This window comes from Pseudorca crassidens, unplaced genomic scaffold (assembly GCF_039906515.1).
Source record: "Pseudorca crassidens isolate mPseCra1 unplaced genomic scaffold, mPseCra1.hap1 Scaffold_48, whole genome shotgun sequence".
Lineage (NCBI taxonomy): Eukaryota > Metazoa > Chordata > Mammalia > Artiodactyla > Delphinidae > Pseudorca > Pseudorca crassidens.
This window is the reverse complement of record NW_027136300.1, coordinates 4026394-4048736: the sequence shown is the minus strand read 5'-3', so window position 1 is coordinate 4048736 and position 22343 is coordinate 4026394.

Genomic DNA, 22343 nt, shown 5'->3' with positions numbered 1-22343 from the left:
GCTCACCGAACCTCTCCAATCCTATCACTGCTGCGTTTATGCCCCTGTACACATGCTTGATTCTCTTTCAGAGACATAGCAATCGATAGGTTTTAAGATACTTACTAGTCAGGTACATTCTTAGGCGTTTAATATGCGGTGTTGAGTCCATTTCGTTGAGCAAGGAGTAGCTCTTGTCTATTCCATATTTGGCTTAAGGAACTTTATCTGTGCTCATTTCAATCTCTGGTTTTATGCAGCACCCCAACTCACCTTTATCCTTAAGCAAGCATAAGTTGCTTTTCTAAATTTGAGACCCTGTTCTGTTCTGTAATTCAGTTCCTGTGTAGCCAAGTTTACATTCCGTGTATTACTGATATCTTATGATGTTTCTTTTTCTGTGTGACTTATTTCAGTTAGAATCATCTTACCTGAATCCACTCATTGTGCTGCTAAGGGCCTGATGACATAGATTTCATTGCTGAGTGATATTGTTTTGTAAGTAAATACCACAACTTCTTTATCCATTCTTCACTTTCTGCGATGTTGAACTTGTACTGTAAATGAGGTTCTTGTAAACAGAGGCGTCCCAAACTTTGGGATGGCTGTGTCTTTTTGATTTTAATTTCCCTAAGCTATAGGACCATAAGTGGAAGTGCCCTAGGCTCTGTTGCTTTCTTTTTTAGAAGTTTCAGGAAACACCATACACTTCTCCCGAGTGTCTGTTGGCAATTTACATCCCGCCCATGAGCATAACAAGGCTCTCAGTTCTCCATGGCCTGTCCTGCCTTTCTGGATTTTACACTTTTTTCAGATGGCCCTTTTGACCGTGGGGAAGTGAGACTTCATTGTAGTGCAGATTTCCTTTGCAAGCTTGCTTGGTTGGCCAAAAAGGGCGTATGCGTTTTTTCCTGAATATATTCAGGGAAAAACGCATACGCCCTTTTTGGCCAAGTGCATCATTGTGGACGTTCTGCCTCTTTTCCTATGCTTTCAATGCAATTCCAGTCTACCTCCTGAAATCGGATTCCTGCAATTCTGCCCCGCTTTCAAGTCCTCTTGGCAGCCTTACTTCAGTATATTTTTGGACGATAGCTGTCATTTATAAGTCTGCAGGTTTGTGAATTACAGTGCCCCTGAGCTCCTTTCTTCAACTCGCTTTCTTTTGAGCTGGAGGCAACACCGCAGGGTGGCTTCAGGCCCTAATCTGGTTCCAGCACAAGACGCTGAGCCTTTGGTTAATTCCTCTTCCTGGTGGGAAATGAGAGTTAAATTTGCCCGTCCAGACACCTCCAGCTAGTCTCTCATTGGTTCTCGCTATTCCTGTTCATCTTCCGCAGAAATTGCAAACTGGGCCAAACAGGAGGTTAAAGGGACTGACTCTCCAAGTCGGTAGAGTGTTAGTACAGCGTCTGGAATGTTGCACCCGAGTACCAGGGGAGGAAAACTGAGACATATTTGAACACATCTCCCGTTCACACGGTTGATCATACTCTGGGTTCCACATGCATGTTTTAGCTGAAGGAAGAATCCCTGAAACCTTGAGAGTTGAGACCCGTGGAATGGGTACCATGCAATATGACTTCAAAGGGTCTTCATTTACTCACTGAACCTCTCCAATCCTATCACTGCTGCGTTTATGCCCCTGTACACACGCTTCATTCTCTTTTGGAGACATAGCAATCCATAGGTTTTAATATACTTACTAGTCAGGTATATTCTTAGGCGTGTAATATGGGGTGTTGAGTCCATTTCTTTGAGCAAGGAGTAGCTCTTGTCTATTCCATATTTGGCTTAAGGAACTTTATCTGTGCTCATTTCAATCTCTGGTTTTATGCAGCACCCCAACTCACCTTTCCCCTTAAGCAAGCATAAGTTGGTTTTCTAAATTTGAGACACTGTTCTGTTTTGTAATTCAGTTCCTGTGTAGCCAAGTTTACATTCCGTGTATTAGTGATATCTTATGATGTTTCTTTTTCTGTGTGACTTATCTCAGTTAGAATCACCATAACTGAATCCACTCATTATGCTTCTACGAGCCTGATGACATAGATTTCATTGCTGAGTGATATTGCATTGTAGGTAAGTACCACATCTTCTTTATCCATTTTTCACTTTCTGTGATATTGAACTTGAACCGTAAACGAGGTTCTTGTAAACAGAGGCGTCCCAAACTTTGGGGTGGCTGTGTCTTTTTGATTTTAATTTCCCTAAGCTATAGGACCATAAGTGGAACTGCCCTAGGCTCTGTTGCTTTGTTTCTTAGATGTTTCAGGAAACACCATACACTTCTCCCGAGTGGCTGTTGGCAATTTACATCCCGCCCATCAGCATAACAAGGCTCCCAGTTCTCCATGGCCTGTCCTGCCTTTCTGGATTTTACACTTTTTTCAGATGGCCCTTTTGACCGGGGGGAAGTGAGACTTCACTGTACTGCAGATTTCCTTTGCAAGCTTGCTTGGTTGGCCAAAAAGGGCATATGCGTTTTTTCCTGAATATATTCAGGAAAAAACGCATACGCCCTTTTTGGCCAAGTGCATCATTGTGGACGTTCTGCCTCTTTTCCTATGCTTTCAATGCAATTCCAGTCTACCTCCTGAAATCGGTTTCCTGCAATTCTGCCCCGCTTTCAAGTCCTCTTGGCAGCCTTACTTCAGTATATTTTTGGACGATAGCTGTCATTTATAACTCTGCAGGTTTGTGAATTACAGTGCCCCTGAGCTCCTTCCTTCAACTCACTTTCTTTTGAGCTGGCCGCAACACCGCAGGATTGCTTCAGGCCCTAATCTGGTTCCGGCACGGCACGCTGAGCCTTTGGTTAATTCCTCTTCCTGGTGGGAAATGAGAGTTAAATTTGCCCGGCCAGACACCTCCAGCTAGTCTCTCATTGGTTCTCGCTATTCCTGTTCATCTTCCGCAGAAATTGCAAACTGGGCCAAACAGGAGGTTAAAGGCGCTGACTCTCCAAGTGGGGAGAGTGTTAGTAAAGCGTCTGGAATGTTGCACCCGATTACCAGGGGACCGAACCTGAGACATATATGAACACGTCTCTCGATCACACGGTTGATCATACTCTGGGTTCCACATGCATGTTTTAGCTGAAGGAAGAATACCTTAAACCTGGAGAGTTGAGACCCGTGGAATGGGTACCATGCAATATGTCTTCAAAGGGTCTTCATTTGCTCACCGAACCTCTCCAATCCTATCACTGCTGCGTTTATGCCCCTGTACACACGCTTCATTCACTTTTGGAGACATAGCAATCCATAGGTTTTAAGATACTTACTAGTCAGGTACATTCTTAGGCGTTTAATATGGGGTGTTGAGTCCATTTCGTTGAGCAAGGAGTAGCTCTTGTCTATTCCATATTTGGCTTAAGGAACTTTATCTGTGCTCATTTCAATCTCTGGTTTTATGCAGCACCCCAACTCAACTTTCCCCTTAAGCAGGCATAAGTTGGTTTTCTCAATTTGAGACCCTGTTCTGTTCTGTAATTCAGTTCTTGTGTAGCCAAGTTTACATCCTGTGTGTTAGTGATATCTTATGATGTTTCTTTTTCTGTGTGACTTATTTCAGTTAGAATCATCGTACCTGAATCCACTCATTATGCTGCTACGGGCCTGATGACATAGATTTCATTGCTGAGTGATACTGCATTGTACGTAAGTAACACAAGTTCTGTATCCATTTTTCACTTTCTGCGATATTGAACTTGTACGGTAAACGAGGTTCTTGTAAACAGAGGCGTCCCAAACTTTGGGGTGGCTGTGTCTTTTTGATTTTAATTTCCCTAAGCTATAGGACCATAAGTGGAAGTGTCCTAGGCTCTGTTGCTTTGTTTTTTAGATGTTTCAGGAAACACCATACACTTCTCCCGAGTGGCTGTTGGCAATTTACATCCCGCCCATCAGCATAACAAGGCTCCCAGTTCTCCATGGCCTGTCCTGCCTTTCTGCATTTTACACTTTTTTCAGATGGCCCTTTTGACCGGGGGGAAGTGAGACTTCATTGTAGTGCAGATTTCCTTTGCAAGTTTGCTTGGTTGGCCAAAAAGGGCGTATGCGTTTTTACCTAAATGTATTCAGGAAAAAACGCATACGCCCTTTTTGGCCAAGTGCATCATTGTGGACGTTCTGCCTCTTTTCCTATGCTTTCAATGCAATTCCTGTCTACCTCCTGTAATCGGTTTCCTGCAATTCTGCCCTGCCTTCAAGTCCTCTTGGCAGCCTTACTTCAGTATATTTTTGGACAATAGCTGACATTTATAACTCTGCAGGTTTGTGAATTACAGTGCCCATGAGCTCCTTTCTTCAACTCTCTTTCTTGTGAGCTGGCCGCAACACCGCAGGATGGTTTCAGGCCCTAATCTGGTTCCGGCACGGCACGCTGAGCCTTTGGTTAATTCCTCTTCCTGGTGGGAAATGAGAGTTAAATTTGCCCGTCCAGACACCTCCAGCTAGTCTCTCATTGGTTCTCGCTATTCCTGTTCATCTTCCGCAGAAATTGCAAACTGGGCTAAACAGGAGGTTAAAGGGACTGACTCTCCAAGTCGGGAGGGTGTTAGTAAAGCGTCTGGAATGTTGCACCCGAGTACCAGGGTACGAAAACTGAGACATATTTGAACAGTTCTCCCGATCACATGGTTGATCATACTCTAGGTTCCACATGCATGTTTTAGCTGAAGGAAGAATACCTTAAACCTTGGTAGTTGAAACCCGTGGAATGGGTACCATGCAATATGACTTCAAAGGGTCTTCATTTGCTCACCGAACCTCTCCAATCCTATCACTGCTGCGTTTATGCCCCTGTACACATGCTTGATTCTCTTTCGGAGACATAGCAATCCATAGGTTTTAAGATACTTACTAGTCAGGTACATTCTTAGGCGTTTAATATGCGGTATTGAGTCCATTTCATTGAGCAAGGAGTAGCTCTTGTCTATTCCATATTTGGCTTAAGGAACTTTATCTGTGCTCATTTCAATCTCTGGTTTTATGCCGCACCTCAACTCACCTTTACCCTTAAGCAAGCATAAGTTGGTTTTCTAAATTTGAGACACTGTTCTGTTCTGTAATTCAGTTCCTGTGTAGCCAAGTTTACATTCCGTGTATTAGTGATATCTTATGATGTTTCTTTTTCTGTGTGACTTATTTCAGTTAGAATCATCATACCTGAATCCACTCATTGTGCTGCTAAGGGCCTGATGACATAGATTTCATTGCTGAGTGATATTGCTTTGTAAGTATATACCACAACTTCTTTATCCATTTTTCACTTTCTGCTATGTTGTACTTGTACTGTAAACGAGGTTCTTGTAAACAGAGGCGTCCCAAACTTTGGGGTGGCTGTGTCTTTTTGATTTTAATTTCCCTAAGCTATAGGACCATAAGTGGAAGTGCCCTAGGCTCTGTTGCTTTGTGTTTTAGATGTTTCAGGAAACACCATACACTTCTCCCGAGTGTCTGTTGGCAATTTACATCCCGCCCATCAGCATAATAAGGCTCCCAGTTCTCCATGGCCTGTCCTGCCTTTCTGGATTTTACACTTTTTTCAGATGGCCCTTTTGACCGGGGGGAAGTGAGACTTCATTGTAGTGCAGATTTCCTTTGCAAGCTTGCTTGGTTGGCCAAAAAGGGCGTATGCGTTTTTTCCTGAATATATTCAGGAAAAAACGCATACGCCCTTTTTGGCCAAGTGCATCATTGTGGACGTTCTGCCTCTTTTCCTATGCTTTCAATGCAATTCCAGTCTACCTCCTGAAATCGGTTTCCTGCAATTCTGCCCCAGTTTCAAGTCCTCTTGGCAGCCTTACTTCAGTATATTTTTCGACGATAGCTGTCATTTATAACTCTACAGGTTTGTGAATTACAGTGCCCGTGAGCTTCTTTCTTCAACTCGCTTTCTTCTGACCTGGCCGCAACACCGCAGGATGGCTTCAGGCCCTAATCTGGTTCCGGCACGGCACGCTGAGCCATTGGTTATTTCCTCTTCCTGATGGGAAATGAGAGTAAAATTTGCCCGTCCAGACACCTCCAGCTAGTCTCTCATTGGTTCTCCCTATTCCTGTTCATCTTCCGCAGAAATTGCAAACTCGGCCAAACAGGAGGTTAAAGTTGCTGACTCTCCAAGTGGGGAGAGTGTTAGTAAAGCGTCTAGAATATTGCACCCGAGTACCAGGGGAGGAAAACTGAGACATATTTGAACACGTCTCCCGTTCACATGGTTGATCATACTCTGGGTTCCACATGCATGTTTTAGCTGAAGGAAGAATACCTTAAACCTGGAGAGTAGAGACCCGTGTAATGGGTACCATGCAATATGACTTCAAAGGGTCTTCATTTGCTCACCGAACCTCTCCAATCCTATCACTGCTGCGTTTATGGCCCTGTACACATGCTTGATTCTCTTTTGGAGACATAGCAATCCATAGGTTTTAAGATACTTACTAGTCAGGTACATTCTTAGGCGTTTAATATGCGGTGTTGAGTCCATTTCGTTGAGCAAGGAGTAGCTCTTGTCTATTCCATATTTGGCTTAAGGAACTTTATCTGTGCTCATTTCAATCTCTGGTTTTATGCAGCACCCCAACTCACCTTTACCCTTAAGCAAGCATAAGTTGGTTTTCTAAATTTGAGACCCTGTTCTGTTCTGTAATTCAGTTCCTGTGGAGCCAAGTTTACATTCCGTGTATTACTGATATCTTATGATGTTTCTTTTTCTGTGTGACTTATTTCAGTTAGAATCATCATACCTGAATCCACTCATTGTGCTGCTAAGGGCCTGATGACATAGATTTCATTGCTGAGTGCTATTGCTTTGTAAGTAAATACCACAACTTCTTTATCCATTTTTCACTTTCTGCGATGTTGAACTTGTTCTGTAAACGAGGTTCTTGTAAACAGAGGCGTCCCAAACTTTGGGGTGGCTGTGTCTTTTTGATTTTAATTTCCCTAAGCTATAGGACCGTAAGTGGAAGTGTCCTAGGCTCTGTTGCTTTGTGTTTTAGATGTTTCAGGAAACACCATACACTTCTCCCGAGTGTCTGTTGGCAATTTACATCCCGCCCCTCAGCATAACAAGGCTCCCAGTTCTCCATGGCCTGTCCTGCCTTTCTGGATTTTACACTTTTATCAGATGGCCCTTTTGACCGGGGGGAAGTGAGACTTCATTGTAGTGCAGATTTCCTTTGCAAGCTTGCTTGGTTGGCCAAAAAGGGCGTATGCGTTTTTTCCTGAATATATTCAGGAAAAAACGCATATGCCCTTTTTGGCCAAGTGCATCATTGTGGACGTTCTGCCTCTTTTCCTATGCTTTCAATGCAATTCCAGTCTACCTCCTGAAATCGGTTTCCTGCAATTCTGCCCCAGTTTCAAGTCCTCTTGGCAGCCTTATTTCAGTATATTTTTGGACGATAGCTGTCATTTACAACTCTGCAGGTTTGTGAATTACAGTGCCCCTGAGCTCCTTTCTTCAACTCGCTTTCTTGTGACCTTGCCGCAACACCGCAGGATGGCTTCAGGCCCTAATCTGGTTCCGGCACGGCACGCTGAGCCTTTGGTTAATTCCTCTTCCTGGTGGGAAATGAGAGTTAAATTTGCCCGTCCAGACACCTCCAGCTAGTCTCTCATTGGTTCTCGCTATTCCTGTTCATCTTCCGCAGAAATTGCAAACTGGGCCAAACAGGAGGTTAAAGGGACTGACTCTCCAAGTTGGGAGAGTGTTAGTAAAGCGTCTGGAATGTTGCACCCGAGTACCAGGGTACGAAAACTGAGACATATTTGAACACGTCTCCCGATCACATGGTTGATCATACTCTAGGTTCCACATGCATGTTTTAGCTGAAGGAAGAATACCTTAAACCTGGGTAGTTGAAACCCGTGGAATGGGTACCATGCAATATGACTTCAAAGGGTCTTCATTTGCTCACCGAACCTCTCCAATCCTATCACTGCTGCGTTTATGCCACTGTACACACGCTTGATTCTCTTTTGGAGACATAGCAATCCATAGGTTTTAAGATACTTACTAGTCAGGTACATTCTTAGGCGTTTAATATGGGGTGTTGAGTCCATTTCGTTGAGCAAGGAGTAGCTCTTGTCTATTCCATATTTGGCTTAAGGAACTTTATCTGTGCTCATTTCAATGTCTGGTTTTATGCAGCACCCCAACTCACCTTTCCCCTTAAGCAAGCATAAGTTGGTTTTCTAAATTTGAGACCCTGTTCTGTTTTGGAATTCAGTTCCTGTGTAGCCAAGTTTACATTCCGTCTATTAGTGATATCTTATGATGTTTCTTTTTCTGTGTGACTTATTTCAGTTAGAATCATCGTATCTGAATCCACTCATTATGCTGCTACGTGCCTGTTGACATAGATTTCATTGCTGAGTGATACTGCATTGTACGTATGTACCACAAGTTCTTTATCCATTTTTCACTTTCTGTGATATTGAACTTGTACTGTAAACGAGTTTCTTGTAAACAGAGGCGTCCCAAACTTTGGGGTGGCTGTGTCTTTTTGATTTTAATTTCCCTAAGCTATAGGACCATAAGTGGAACTGCCCTAGGCTCTGTTGCTTTGTTTTTTAGATGTTTCAGGAAACACCATACACTTCTCCCGAGTGTCTGTTGGCAATTTACATCCCGCCCATCAGCATAACAAGGCTCCCAGTTCTCCATGGCCTGTCCTGCCTTTCTGGATTTTACACTTTTTTCAGATGGCCCTTTTGACCGGGGGGAAGTGAGACTTCATTGTAGTGCAGATTTCCTTTGCAAGCTTGCTTGGTTGGCCAAAAAGGGCGTATGCGTTTTTTCCTGAATATATTCAGGAAAAAACGCATACGCCCTTTTTGGCCAAGTGCATCATTGTGGACGTTCGGGCTCTTTTCCTATGCTTTCAATGCAATTCCAGTCTACCTCCTGAAATCGGTTTCCTGCAATTCTGCCCCGCTTTCAAGTCCTCTTGGCAGCCTTTCTTCAGTATATTTTTGGACGATAGCTGTCATTTATAACTCTGCAGGTTTGTGAATTACAGTGCCCCTGAGCTCCTTTCTTCAACTCGCTTTCTTTTGACCTGGCCGCAACACCGCAGGATGGCTTCAGGCCCTAATCTGGTTCCGGCACGGCACGCTGAGCCTTTGGTTAATTCCTCTTCCTGATGGGAAATGAGAGTTAAATTTGCCCGTCCAGACACCTCCAGCTAGTGTCTCATTGGTTTTCCCTATTCCTGTTCATCTTCCGCAGAATTTTCAAACTGGGCCAAACAGGAGGTTAAAGGCACTGACTCTCCACGTCGGGAGAGTGTTAGTAAAGCGTCTGGAATGTTGCACCCGAGTACCAGGTGACCGAAACTGAGACATATTTGAACACGTCTCTCGATCACACGGTTGATCATACTCTGGGTTCCACATGCATGTTTTAGCTGAAGGAAGAATACCTTAAACCTGGAGAGTTGAGACCCGTGGAATGGGTACCATGCAATATGTCTTCAAAGGGTCTTCATTTGCTCACCGAACCTCTCCAATCCTATCACTGCTGTGTTTATGCCCCTGTACAAATGCTTCATTCTCTTTTGGAGACATAGCAATCCATAGGTTTTAAGATACTTACTAGTCAGGTACATTCTTAGGCGTTTAATATGCGGTATTGAGTCCATTTCGTTGAGCAAGGAGTAGCTCTTGTCTATTCCATATTTGGCTTAAGGAACTTTATCTGTGCTCATTTCAATCTCTGGTTTTATGCAGCACCCCAACTCAACTTTCCCCTTAAGCAAGCGTAAGTTGGTTTTCTCAATTAGAGACCCTGTTCTGTTCTGTAATTCAGTTCTTGTGTAGCCAAGTTTACATCCCGTGTGTTAGTGATATCTTATGATGTTTCTTTTTCTGTGTGACTTATTTCAGTTAGAATCATCGTACCTGAATCCACTCATTATGCTGCTACGGGCCTGATGACATAGATTTCATTGCTGAGTGATACTGCATTGTACGTAAGTACCACAACTTCTTTATCCATTTTTCACTTTCTGCGATATTAAACTTGTACCGTAAACGAGCTTCTTGTAAACAGAGCCATCCCAAACTTTGTGGTGGCTGTGTCTCTTTGATTTTAATTTCCCTAAGCTATAGGACCATAAGTGGAAGTGCCCTAGGCTCTGTTGCTTTGTTTTTTAGATGTTTCAGGAAACACCATACACTTCTCCCGAGTGTCTGTTGGCAATTTACATCCCGCCCATCAGCATAACAAGGCTCCCAGTTCTCCATGGCCTGTCCTGCCTTTCTGGATTTTACACTTTTTTCAGATGGTCCTTTTGACCGGGGGGAAGTGAGACTTCATTGTAGTGCAGATTTCCTTTGCAAGCTTGCTTGGTTGGCCAAAAAGGGCATATGCGTTTTTTCCTGAATATATTCAGGAAAAAACGCATACGCCCTTTTTGGCCAAGTGCATCATTGTGGACGTTCTGCCTCTTTTCCTATGCTTTCAATGCAATTCCAGTCTACCTCCTGAAATCGGTTTCCTGCAATTCTGCCCCGCTTTCAAGTCCTCTTGGCAGCCTTACTTCAGTATATTTTTGGACGATAGCTGTCATTTATAACTCTGCACGTTTGTGAATTACAGTGCCCCTGAGCTCCTTTCTTCAACTCGCTTTCTTTTGAGCTGGCCGCAACACTGCAGGATGGCTTCAGGCCCTAATCTGGTTCCGGCACGGCACGCTGAGCCTTTGGTTATTTCCTCTTCCTGGTGGGAAATGAGAGTTAAATTTGCCCGTCCAAACACCTCCAGCTAGTCTCTCATTGGTTCTCCCTATTCCTGTTCATCTTCCGCAGAAATTGCAAACTGGGCCAAACAGGAGGTTAGAGGCGCTGACTCTCCAAGTCGGGAGAGTGTTAGTAAAGTGTCTGCAATGTTGCACCCGAGTACCAGGGCAGGAAAACTGAGACATATTTGAACACGTCTCCCGTTCACACGGTTGATCATACTCTGGGTTCCACATGCATGTTTTAGCTGAAGGAAGAATCCCTTAAAACTGGAGAGTTGAGACCCGTGGAATGGGTACATGCAATATGACTTCAAAGGGTCTTCATTTGCTCGCCGAACCTCTCCAATCCTATCACTGCTGTGTTTATGCCCCTGTACACACGCTTGATTCTCTTTTGGAGAGATAGCAATCCATAGGTTTTAAGATACTTACTAGTCAGGTACATTCTTAGGCGTTTAATATGGGGTGTTGAGACCATTTCGTTGAGCAAGGAGTAGCTCTTGTCTATTCCATATTTGGCTTAAGGAACTTTATCTGTGCTCATTTCAATCTCTGGTTTTATGCAGCACCCCAACTCACCTTTACCCTTAAGCAAGCATAAGTTGCTTTTCTAAATTTGAGACCCTGTTCTGTTCTGTAATTCAGTTCCTGTGTAGCCAAGTTTACATTCCGTGTATTACTGATATCTTATGATGTTTCTTTTTCTGTGTGACTTATTTCAGTTAGAATCATCATACCTGAATCCACTCATTGTGCTGCTAAGGGCCTGATGACATAGATTTCATTGCTGAGTGATATTGCTTTGTAAGTAAATACCACAACTTCTTTATCCATTTTTCACTTTCTGCGATGTTGAACTTGTACTGTAAACGAGGTTCTTGTAAACAGAGGCGTCCCAAACTTTGGGGTGGCTGTGTCTTTTTGATTTTAATTTCCCTAAGCTATAGGACCATAAGTGGAAGTGCCCTAGGTTCTGTTGCTTTGTGTTTTAGATGTTTCAGGAAACACCATACACTTCTCCCGAGTGTCTGTTGGCAATTTACATCCCGCCCATCAGCATAACAAGGCTCCCAGTTCTTCGTGGCCTGTCCTGACTTTCTGGATTTTACACTTTTTTCAGATGGCCCTTTTGACCGGCGGGAAGTGAGACTTCATTGTAGTGCAGATTTCCTTTGCAAGCTTGCTTGGTTGGTCAAAAAGGGCGTATGCGTTTTTTCCTGAATATATTCAGGAAAAAACGCATACGCCCTTTTTGGCCAAGTGCATCATTGTGGACGTTCTGCCTCTTTTCCTATGCTTTCAATGCAATTCCAGTCTACCTCCTGAAATCAGTTTCCTGCAATTCTGCCCCGCTTTCACGTCCTCTTGGCAGCCTTACTTCAGTATATTTTTGGACGATAGCTGTCATTTATAACTCTGCAGGTTTGTGAATTACAGTGCCCCTGAGCTCCTTTCTTCAACTCGCTTTCTTGTGACCTGGCCGCAACACCGCAGGATGGCTTCAGGCCCTAATCTGGTTCCGGCACGGCACGCTGAGCCTTTGGTTAATTCCTCTTCCTGGTGGGAAATGAGAGTTAAATTTGCCCGTCCAGACACCTCCAGCTAGTCTCTCATTGGTTCTCGCTATTCCTGTTCATCTTCCGCAGAAGTTGCAAACTGGGCCAAACAGGAGGTTAAAGGCGCTGACTCTCCAAGTGGGGAGAGTGTTAGTAAAGCGTCTGGAATGTTGCACCCGAGTACCAGGGGAGGAAAACTGAGACATATTTGAACACGTTTCCCGTTCACATGGTTTATCATACTCTGGGTTCCACATGCATGTTTTAGCTGAAGGAAGAATACCTTAAAGTTGCGTAGTTGAAACCCGTGGAATGGGTACCATGCAATATGACTTCAAAGGGTCTTCATTTGCTCACCGAATCTCTACAATCTTATCACTGCTGCGTTTATGCCCCTGTACACACACTTGATTGTCTTTTGGAAACATAGCAATCCATAGGTTTTAAGATACTTACTACTCAGGTACATTCTTAGGCGTTTAATATGCGGTGTTGAGTCCATTTCGTTGAGCAAGGAGTAGCTCTTGTCTATTCCATATTTGGCTTAAGGAACTTTATCTGTGCTCATTTCAATCTCTGGTTTTACGCAGTACCCCAACTCACCTTTCCCCTTAAGCAAGCATAAGTTGGTTTTCTAAATTTGAGACCCTGTTCTGTTCTGTAATTCAGTTCCTGTGTAGCCAAGTTTACATTCCGTGTATTACTGATATCTTATGATGTTTCTTTTTCTGTGTGACTTATTTCAGTTAGAATCATCGTACCTGAATCCACTCATTGTGCTGCTAAGGGCCTGATGACATATGTTTCATTGCTGAGTGATATTGCTTTGTAAGTAAATACCACAACTTCTTTATCCATTTTTCACTTTCTGCGATGTTGAACTTGTACGGTAAACGAGGTTCTTGTAAACAGAGGCGTCCCAAACTTTGGGGTGGCTGTGTCTTTTTGATTTTAATTTCCCTAAGCTATAGGACCATAAGTGGAAGTGCCCTAGGCTCTGTTGCTTTGTTTTTTAGATGTTTCAGGAAAGACCATACACTTCTCCCGAGTGTCTGTTGGCAATTTACATCCCGCCCATCAGCATAACAAGGCTCCCAGTTCTCCATGGCCTGTCCTGCCTTTCTGGATTTTACACTTTTTTCAGATGGCCCTTTTGACCGGGGGGAAGTGAGACTTCATTGTAGTGCAGATTTCCTTTGCAAGCTTGCTTGGTTGGCCAAAAAGTGCGTATGCGTTTTTTCCTGAATATATTCAGGAAAAAACGCATACGCCCTTTTTGGCCAAGTGCATCATTGTGGACGTTCTGCCTCTTTTCCTATGCTTTCAATGCAATTCCAGTCTACCTCCCGAAATCGGTTTCCTGCAATCCTGCCCCGCTTTCAAGTCCTCTTGGCAGCCTTACTTCAGTATATTTTTGGACGATAGCTGTCATTTATAACTCTGCAGGTTTGTGAATTACAGTGCACCTGAGCTCCTTTCTTCAACTCGCTTTCTTGTGACCTGGCCGCAACACCGCAGGATTGCTTCAGGCCCTAATCTGGTTCCGGCACGGCATGCTGAGCCTTTGGTTATTTCCTCTTCCTGGTGGTAAATGAGAGTTAAATTTGCCCGTCCAGACACCTCCAGCTAGTCGCTCATTTGTTCTCCCTATTCCTGTTCATCTTCCGCAGAAATTGCAAACTGGGCCAAACAGGAGGTTAAAGGCGCTGACTCTCCAAGTGGGGAGAGTGTTAGTAAAGCGTCTGGAATGTTGCACCCGAGTACCAGGGGAGGAAAACTGAGACATATTTGAACACGTCTCCCGTTCACATGGTTGATCATACTCTGGGTTCCACATGCATGTTTTAGCTGAAGGAAGAATACCTTAAACCTGGAGAGTTGAGACCCGTGTAATGGGTACCATGCAATATGACTTCAAAGGGTCTTCATTTGCTCACCGAACCTCTCCAATCCTATCACTGCTGCGTTTATGCCCCTGTACACACGCTTCATTCTCTTTTGGAGACATAGCAATCCATAGGTTTTAAGATACTTACTAGTCAGGTACATTCTTATGCGTTTAATATGGGGTGTTGAGTCCATTTCGTTGAGCAAGGAGTAGCTCTTGTCTATTCCATATTTGGCTTAAGGAACTTTATCTGTGCTCATTGCAATCTCTGGTTTTATGCAGCACCCCAACTCACCTTTCCCCTTAAGCAAGCATAAGTTGGTTTTCTAAATTTGAGACCCTGTTCTATTTTGGAATTCAGTTCCTGTGTAGCCAAGTTTACATTCCGTGTATTAGTGATATCTTATGATGTTTCTTTTTCTGTGTGACTTATTTCAGTTAGAATCATCGTACCTGAATCCACTCATTATGCTGCTACGGGCCTGATGACATAGATTTCATTGCTGAGTGATATTGCTTTGTAAGTAAATACCACAACTTCTTTATCCATTTTTCACTTTCTGCGATGTTGAACTTGTACGGTAAACGAGGTTCTTGTAAACAGAGGCGTCCCAAACTTTGGGGTGGCTGTGTCTTTTTGATTTTAATTTCCCTAAGCTATAGGACCATAAGTGGAAGTGCCCTAGGCTCTGTTGCTTTGTTTTTTAGATGTTTCAGGAAACACCATACACTTCTCCCGAGTGTCTGTTGGCAATTTACATCCCGCCCATCAGCATAACAAGGCTCCCAGTTCTCCATGGCCTGTCCTGCCTTTCTGGATTTTACACTTTTTTCAGATGGCCCTTTTGACCGGGGGGAAGTGAGACTTCATTGTAGTGCAGATTTCCTTTGCAAGCTTGCTTGGTTGGCCAAAAAGGGCGTATGCGTTTTTTCCTGAATATATTTAGGAAAAAACGCATACGCCCTTTTTGGCCAAGTGCATCATGGTGGACGTTCTGCCTCTTTTCCTATGCTTTCAATGCAATTCCCGTCTACCTCCTGAAATCGGTTTCCTGCAATTCTGCCCTGCTTTCAAGTCCTCTTGGCAGCCTTTCTTCAGTATATTTTTGGACGATAGCTGTCATTTATAAGTCTGCAGGTTTGTGAATTACAGTGCCCCTGAGCTCCTTTCTTCAACTCGCTTTCTTGTGACCTGGCCGCAACACCGCAGGATGGCTTCAGGCCCTAATCTGGTTCCGGCATGGCACGCTGAGCCTTTGGTTAATTCCTCTTCCTGGTGGGAAATGAGAGTTAAATTTGCCCGTCCAGACACCTCCAGCTAGTCTCTCATTGGTTCTCGCTATTCCTGTTCAACTTCCGCAGAAATTGCAAACTGGGCCAAACAGGAGGTTAAAGGGACTGACTCTCCAAGTCGGGAGGGTGTTAGTAAAGCGTCTGGAATGTTGCACCCGAGTACCAGGGTACGAAAATTGAGACATATTTGAACACGTCTCCCGATCACATGGTTGATCATACTCTAGGTTCCACATGCATGTTTTAGCTGAAGGAAGAATACCTTAAACCTGGGTAGTTGAAACCCGTGGAATGGGTACCATGCAATATGACTTCAAAGGGTCTTCATTTGCTCACCGAACCTCTCCAATCCTATCACTGCTGCGTTTATGCCCCTGTACACACGCTTGATTCTCTTTCGGAGACATAGCAATCCATAGGTTTTAAGATACTTACTAGTCAGGTACATTCTTAGGCGTTTAATATGCGGTGTTGAGTCCATTTCGTTGAGCAAGGAGTAGCTCTTGTCTATTCCATATTTGGCTTAAGGAACTTTATCTGTGCTCATTTCAATCTCTGGTTTTATGCAGCACCCCAACTCACCTTTACCCTTAAGCAAGCATAAGTTGGCTTTCTAAATTTGAGACCCTGTTCTGTTCTGTAATTCAGTTCCTGTGTAGCCAAGTTTACATTCCGTGTATTACTGATATCTTATGATGTTTCTTTTTCTGTGTAACTTATTTCAGTTAGAATCATCATACCTGAATCCACTCATTGTGCTGCTAAGGGCCTGATGACATAGATTTCATTGCTGAGTGATATTGCTTTGTAAGTAAATACCACAACTTCTTTATCCATTTTTCACTTTCTGCGATGTTGAACTTGTACTGTAAACGAGGTTCTTGTAAACAGAGGCGTCCCAAACTTTGGGGTGGCTGTGTCTTTTTGATTTTAATTTCCCTAAGCTATAGGACCATAAGTGGAAGTGCCCTAGGCTCTGTTGCTTTGGTTTTTAGATGTTTCAGGAAACACCATACACTTCTCCCGAGTGTCTGTTGGCAATTTACATCCCGCCCATCAGCATAACAAGGCTCCCAGTTCTCCATGGCCTGTCCTGCCTTTCTGGATTTTACACTTTTTTCAGATGGCCCTTTTGACCGGGGGGAAGTGAGACTTCATTGTAGTGCACATTTCCTTTGCAAGCTTGCTTGGTTGGCCAAAAAGGGCGTATGCGTTTTTTCCTGAATATATTCAGGAAAAAATGCATACGCCCTTTTTGGCCAAGTGCATCATTGTGGACGTTCTGCCTCTTTTCCTATGCTTTCAATGCAATTCCAGTCTACCTCCTGAAATCGGTTTCCTGCAATTCTGCCCCGCTTTCAAGTCCTCTTGGCAGCCTTACTTCAGTATATTTTTGGACGATAGCTGTCATTTATAACTCTGCAGGTTTGTGAATTACAGTGCCCCTGAGCTCCTTCCTTCAACTCACTTTCTTTTGAGCTGGCCGCAACACCGCAGGATTGCTTCAGGCCCTAATCTGGTTCCGGCACGGCACGCTGAGCCTTTGGTTAATTCCTCTTCCTCGTGGGAAATGAGAGTTAAATTTGCCCGTCCAGACACCTCCAGCTAGTCTCTCATTGGTTCTCGCTATTCCTGTTCATCTTCCGCAGAAATTGCAAACTGGGCCAAACAGGAGGTTAAAGGCGCTGACTCTCCAAGTCGGGAGAGTGTTAGTAAAGCGTCTGGAATGTTGCACCCGAGTACCAGGGGACCGAACCTGAGACATATATGAACACGTCTCTCGATCACACGGTTGATCATACTCTGGGTTCCACATGCATGTTTTAGCTGAAGGAAGAATACCTTAAACCTGGAGAGTTGAGACCCGTGGAATGGGTACCATGCAATATGTCTTCAAAGGGTCTTCATTTGCTCACCGAACCTCTCCAATCCTATCACTGCTGCGTTTATGCCCCTGTACACACGCTTCATTCACTTTTGGAGACATAGCAATCCATAGGTTTTAAGATACTTACTAGTCAGGTACATTCTTAGGCGTTTAATATGGGGTGTTGAGTCCATTTCGTTGAGCAAGGAGTAGCTCTTGTCTATTCCATATTTGGCTTAAGGAACTTTATCTGTGCTCATTTCAATCTCTGGTTTTATGCAGCACCCCAACTCAACTTTCCCCTTAAGCAAGCATAAGTTGGTTTTCTCAATTTGAGACCCTGTTCTGTTCTGTAATTCAGTTCTTGTGTAGCCAAGTTTACATCCTGTGTGTTAGTGATATCTTATGATGTTTCTTTTTCTTTGTGACTTATTTCAGTTAGAATCATCGTACCTGAATCCACTCATTATGCTGCTACGGGCCTGATGACATAGATTTCATTGCTGAGTGATAGTGCATTGTACGTAAGTACCACACGTTCTGTATCCATTTTTCACTTTCTGCGATATTGAACTTGTACGGTAAACGAGGTTCTTGTAAACAGAGGCGTCCCAAACTTTGGGGTGCCTGTGTCTTTTTGATTTTAATTTCCCTAAGCTATAGGACCATAAGTGGAAGTGCCCTAGGCTCTGTTGCTTTGTTTTTTAGAAGTTTCAGGAAACACCATACACTTCTCCCGAGTGTCTGTTGGCAATTTACATCCCGCCCATCAGCATAACAAGGCTCCCAGTTCTCCATGGCCTGTCCTGCCTTTCTGGATTTTACACTTTTTTCAGATGGCCCTTTTGACCGGGGGGAAGTGAGACTTCATTGTAGTGCAGATTTCCTTTGCAAGCTTGCTTGGTTGTCCAAAAAGTGCGTATGCGTCTTTTCCTGAATATATTCAGGAAAAAACGCATACGCCCTTTTTGGCCAAGTGCAACATTGTGGACGTTCTGCCTCTTTTCCTATGCTTTCAATGCAATTCCAGTCTACCTCCTGAAATCGGTTTCCTGCAATTCTGCCCCGCTTTCAAGTCCTCTTGGCAGCCTTACTTCAGTATATTTTTGGACGATAGCTGTCATTTATAACTCTGCAGGTTTGTGAATTACAGTGCCCCTGAGCTCCTTTCTTCAACTCGCTTTCTTGTGAGCTGGCCGCAACACCGCAGGATGGCTTCAGGCCCTAATCTGGTTCCGGCACGGCACGCTGAGCCTTTGGTTAATTCCTCTTCCTGGTGGGAAATGAGAGTTAAATTTGCCCGTCCAGACACCTCCAGCTAGTCTCTCATTGGTTCTCGCTATTCCTGTTCATCTTCCGCAGAAATTGCAAACTGGGCCAAACAGGAGGTTAAAGGGACTGACTCTCCAAGTCGGGAGAGTGTTAGTAAAGCGTCTGGAATGTTGCACCCGAGTACCAGGGTACGAAAACTGAGACATATTTGAACACGTCTCCCGTTCACACGGTTTATCATACTCTGGGTTCCACATGCATGTTTTAGCTGAAGGAAGAATACCTTAAACCTGGAGAGTTGAGACCCGTGGAATGGGTACCATGCAATATGACTTCAAAGGGTCTTCATTTGCTCACCAAACCTCTCCAATCCTATCACTGCTGCGTTTATGCCCCTGTACACACGTTTGATTCTCTTTTGGAGACATAGCAATCCATAGGTTTTAAGATACTTACTAGTCAGGTACATTCTTAGGCGTTTAATATGGGGTGTTGAGTCCATTTCATTGAGCAGGGAGTAGCTCTTGTCTATTCCATATTTGGCTTAAGGAACTTTATCTGTGCTCATTTCAATCTCTGGTTTTATGCAGCACCCCAACTCACCTTTACCCTTAAGCAAGCATAAGTTGGTTTTCTAAATTTGAGACCCTGTTCTATTTTGGAATTCAGTTCCTGTGTAGCCAAGTTTACATTCCGTGTATTAGTGATATCTTATGATGTTTCTTTTTCTGTGTGACTTATTTCAGTTAGAATCATTGTACCTGAATCCACTCATTATGCTGCTACGGGCCTGATGACATAGATTTCATTGCTGAGTGGTACTGCATTGTACATAAGTACCAGAAGTTCTTTATCCATTTTTCACTTGCTGTGATATTAAACTTGTATGGTAAATGAGGTTCTTGTAAACAGAGGCGTCCCAAACTTTGGGGTGGCTGTGTCTTTTTGATTTTAGTTTCCCTAAGCTAAAACCATAAGTGGAAGTGCCCTAGGCTCAGTTGCTTTGTTTTTTAGATGTTTCAGGAAACACCATACACTTCTCCCGAGTGGCTGTTGGCATTTTACATCCCGCCCATCAGCATAACAAGGCTCCCAGTTCTCCATGGCCTGTCCTGCCTTTCTGGATTTTACACTTTTTTCAGATGGCCCTTTTGACCGGGGGGAAGTGAGACTTCATTGTAGTGCAGATTTCCTTTGCAAGCTTGCTTGGTTGGCCAAAAAGGGCGTATGCGTTTTTTCCTGAATATATTCAGGAAAAAACTTTTACGCGCTTTTTGGCCAAGTGCATCATTGTGGACGTTCTGCCTCTTTTCCTATGCTTTCAATGCAATTCCAGTCTACCTCCTGAAATCGGTTTCCTGCAATTTTGCCCCGCTTTCAAGTCCTCTTGGAAGCCTTACTTCAGTATATTTTTGGACGATAGCTGTCATTTATAACTCTGCAGGTTTGTGAATTACAGTGCCCCTCTGCTCCTTTCTTCAACTCGCTTTCTTGTGACCTGGCCGCAACACCGCAGGATGGCTTCAGGCCCTAATCTGGTTCCGGCACGGCACGCTGAGCCGTTGGTTAATTCCTCTTCCTCGTGGGAAATGAGAGTTAAATTTGCCCGTCCAGACACCTCCAGCTAGTCTCTCATTGGTTCTCGCTATTCCTGTTCATCTTCCGCAGAAATTGCAAACTGGGCCAAACAGGAGGTTAAAGGGACTGACTCTCCAAGTCGGGAGGGTGTTAGTAAAGCATCTGGAATGTTGCACCCGAGTACCAGGGTACGAAAACTGAGACATATTTGAACACGTCTCCCGATCAAATGGTTGATCATACTCTAGGTTCCACAAGCATATTTTAGCTGAAGGAAAAATACCTTAAACCTGGGTAGTTGAAACCCGTGGAATGGGTACCATGCAATATGACTTCAAAGGGTCTTAATTTGCTCACCGAACCTCTCCAATCCTATCACTGCTGCGTTTATGCCCCTGTACACACGCTTGATTCTCTTTCGGAGACATAGCAATCCATAGGTTTTAAGATACTTACTAGTCAGGTACATTCTTAGGCGTTTAATATGCGGTGTTGAGTCCATTTCGTTGAGCAAGGAGTAGCTCTTGTCTATTCCATATTTGGCTTAAGGAACTTTATCTGTGCTCATTTCAATGTCTGGTTATATGCAGCACCCCAACTCACCTTTCCCCTTAAGCAAGCATAAGTTGGTTTTCTAAATTTGAGACCCTGTTCTGTTCTGTAATTCAGTTCCTGTGTAGCCAAGTTTACATTCCGTGTATTACTGATATCTTATGATGTTTCTTTTTCTGTGTGACTTATTTCAGTTAGAATCATCATACCTGAATCCACTCATTGTGCTGCTAAGGGCCTGATGACATAGATTTCATTGCTGAGTGATATTGCTTTGTAAGTAAATACCACAACTTCTTTATCCATTTTTCACTTTCTGCGATGTTGAACTTGTACTGTAAACGAGGTTCTTGTAAACAGAGGCGTCCCAAACTTTGGGGTGGCTGTGTCTTTTTGATTTTAATTTCCCTAAGCTATAGGACCATAAGTGGAAGTGCCCTAGGCTCTGTTGCTTTGTGTTTTAGATGTTTCAGGAAACACCATACACTTCTCCCGAGTGTCTGTTGGCAATTTACATCCCGCCCATCAGCATAACAAGGCTCCCAGTTCTCCATGGCCTGTCCTGCCTTTCTGGATTTTACACTTTTTTCAGATGGCCCTTTTGACCGGGGGGAAGTGAGACTTCATTGTAGTGCAGATTTCGATTGCAAGCTTGCTTGGTTGGCCAAAAAGGGCGTATGCGTTTTTTCCCGAATATATTCAGGAAAAAACGCATACGCAATTTTTGGCTAAGTGTATCATTGTGGACGTTCTGCCTCTTTTCCTATGCTTTCAATGCAATTCCAGTCTACCTCCTGAAATCGGTTTCCTGCAATTCTGCCCCACTTTCAAGTCCTCTTGGCAGCCTTACTTCAGTATATTTTTGGACGATAGCTGTCATTTATAACTCTGCAGGTTTGTGAATTACAGTGCCCCTCTGCTCCTTTCTTCAACTCGCTTTCTTGCTACCTGGCCGCAACACCGCACAATGGCTTCAGGCAATAATCTGGTTCCGGCATGGCACGCTGAGCCTTTGGTTAATTCCTCTTCCTCGTGGGAAATGAGAGTTAAATTTGCCCGTCCAGACACCTCCAGCTAGTCTCTCATTGGTTCTCGCTATTCCTGTTCATCTTCCGCAGAAATTGCAAACTGGGCCAAACAGGAGGTTAAAGGGACTGACTCTCCAAGTCGGGAGGGTGTTAGTAAAGCATCTGGAATGTTGCACCCGAGTACCAGGGTACGAAAACTGAGACATATTTGAACACGTCTCCCCATCACATGGTTGATCATACTCTAGATTCCACATGCATAATTTAGCTGAAGGAAGAATACCTTAAACCTGGGTAGTTGAAACCCGTGGAATGGGTACCATGCAATATGACTTCAAAGGGTCTTCATTTGCTCACCGAACCTCTCCAATCCTATCACTGCTGCGTTTATGCCCCTGTACACATGCTTGATTCTCTTTCGGAGAAATAGCAATCCATAGGTTTTAAGATACTTACTAGTCAGGTACATTCTTAGGCGTTTAATATGCGGTGTTCAGTCCATTTCGTTGAGCAAGGAGTGGCTATTGTCTATTCCATATTTGGCTTAAGGAACTTTATCTGTGCTCATTTCAATCTC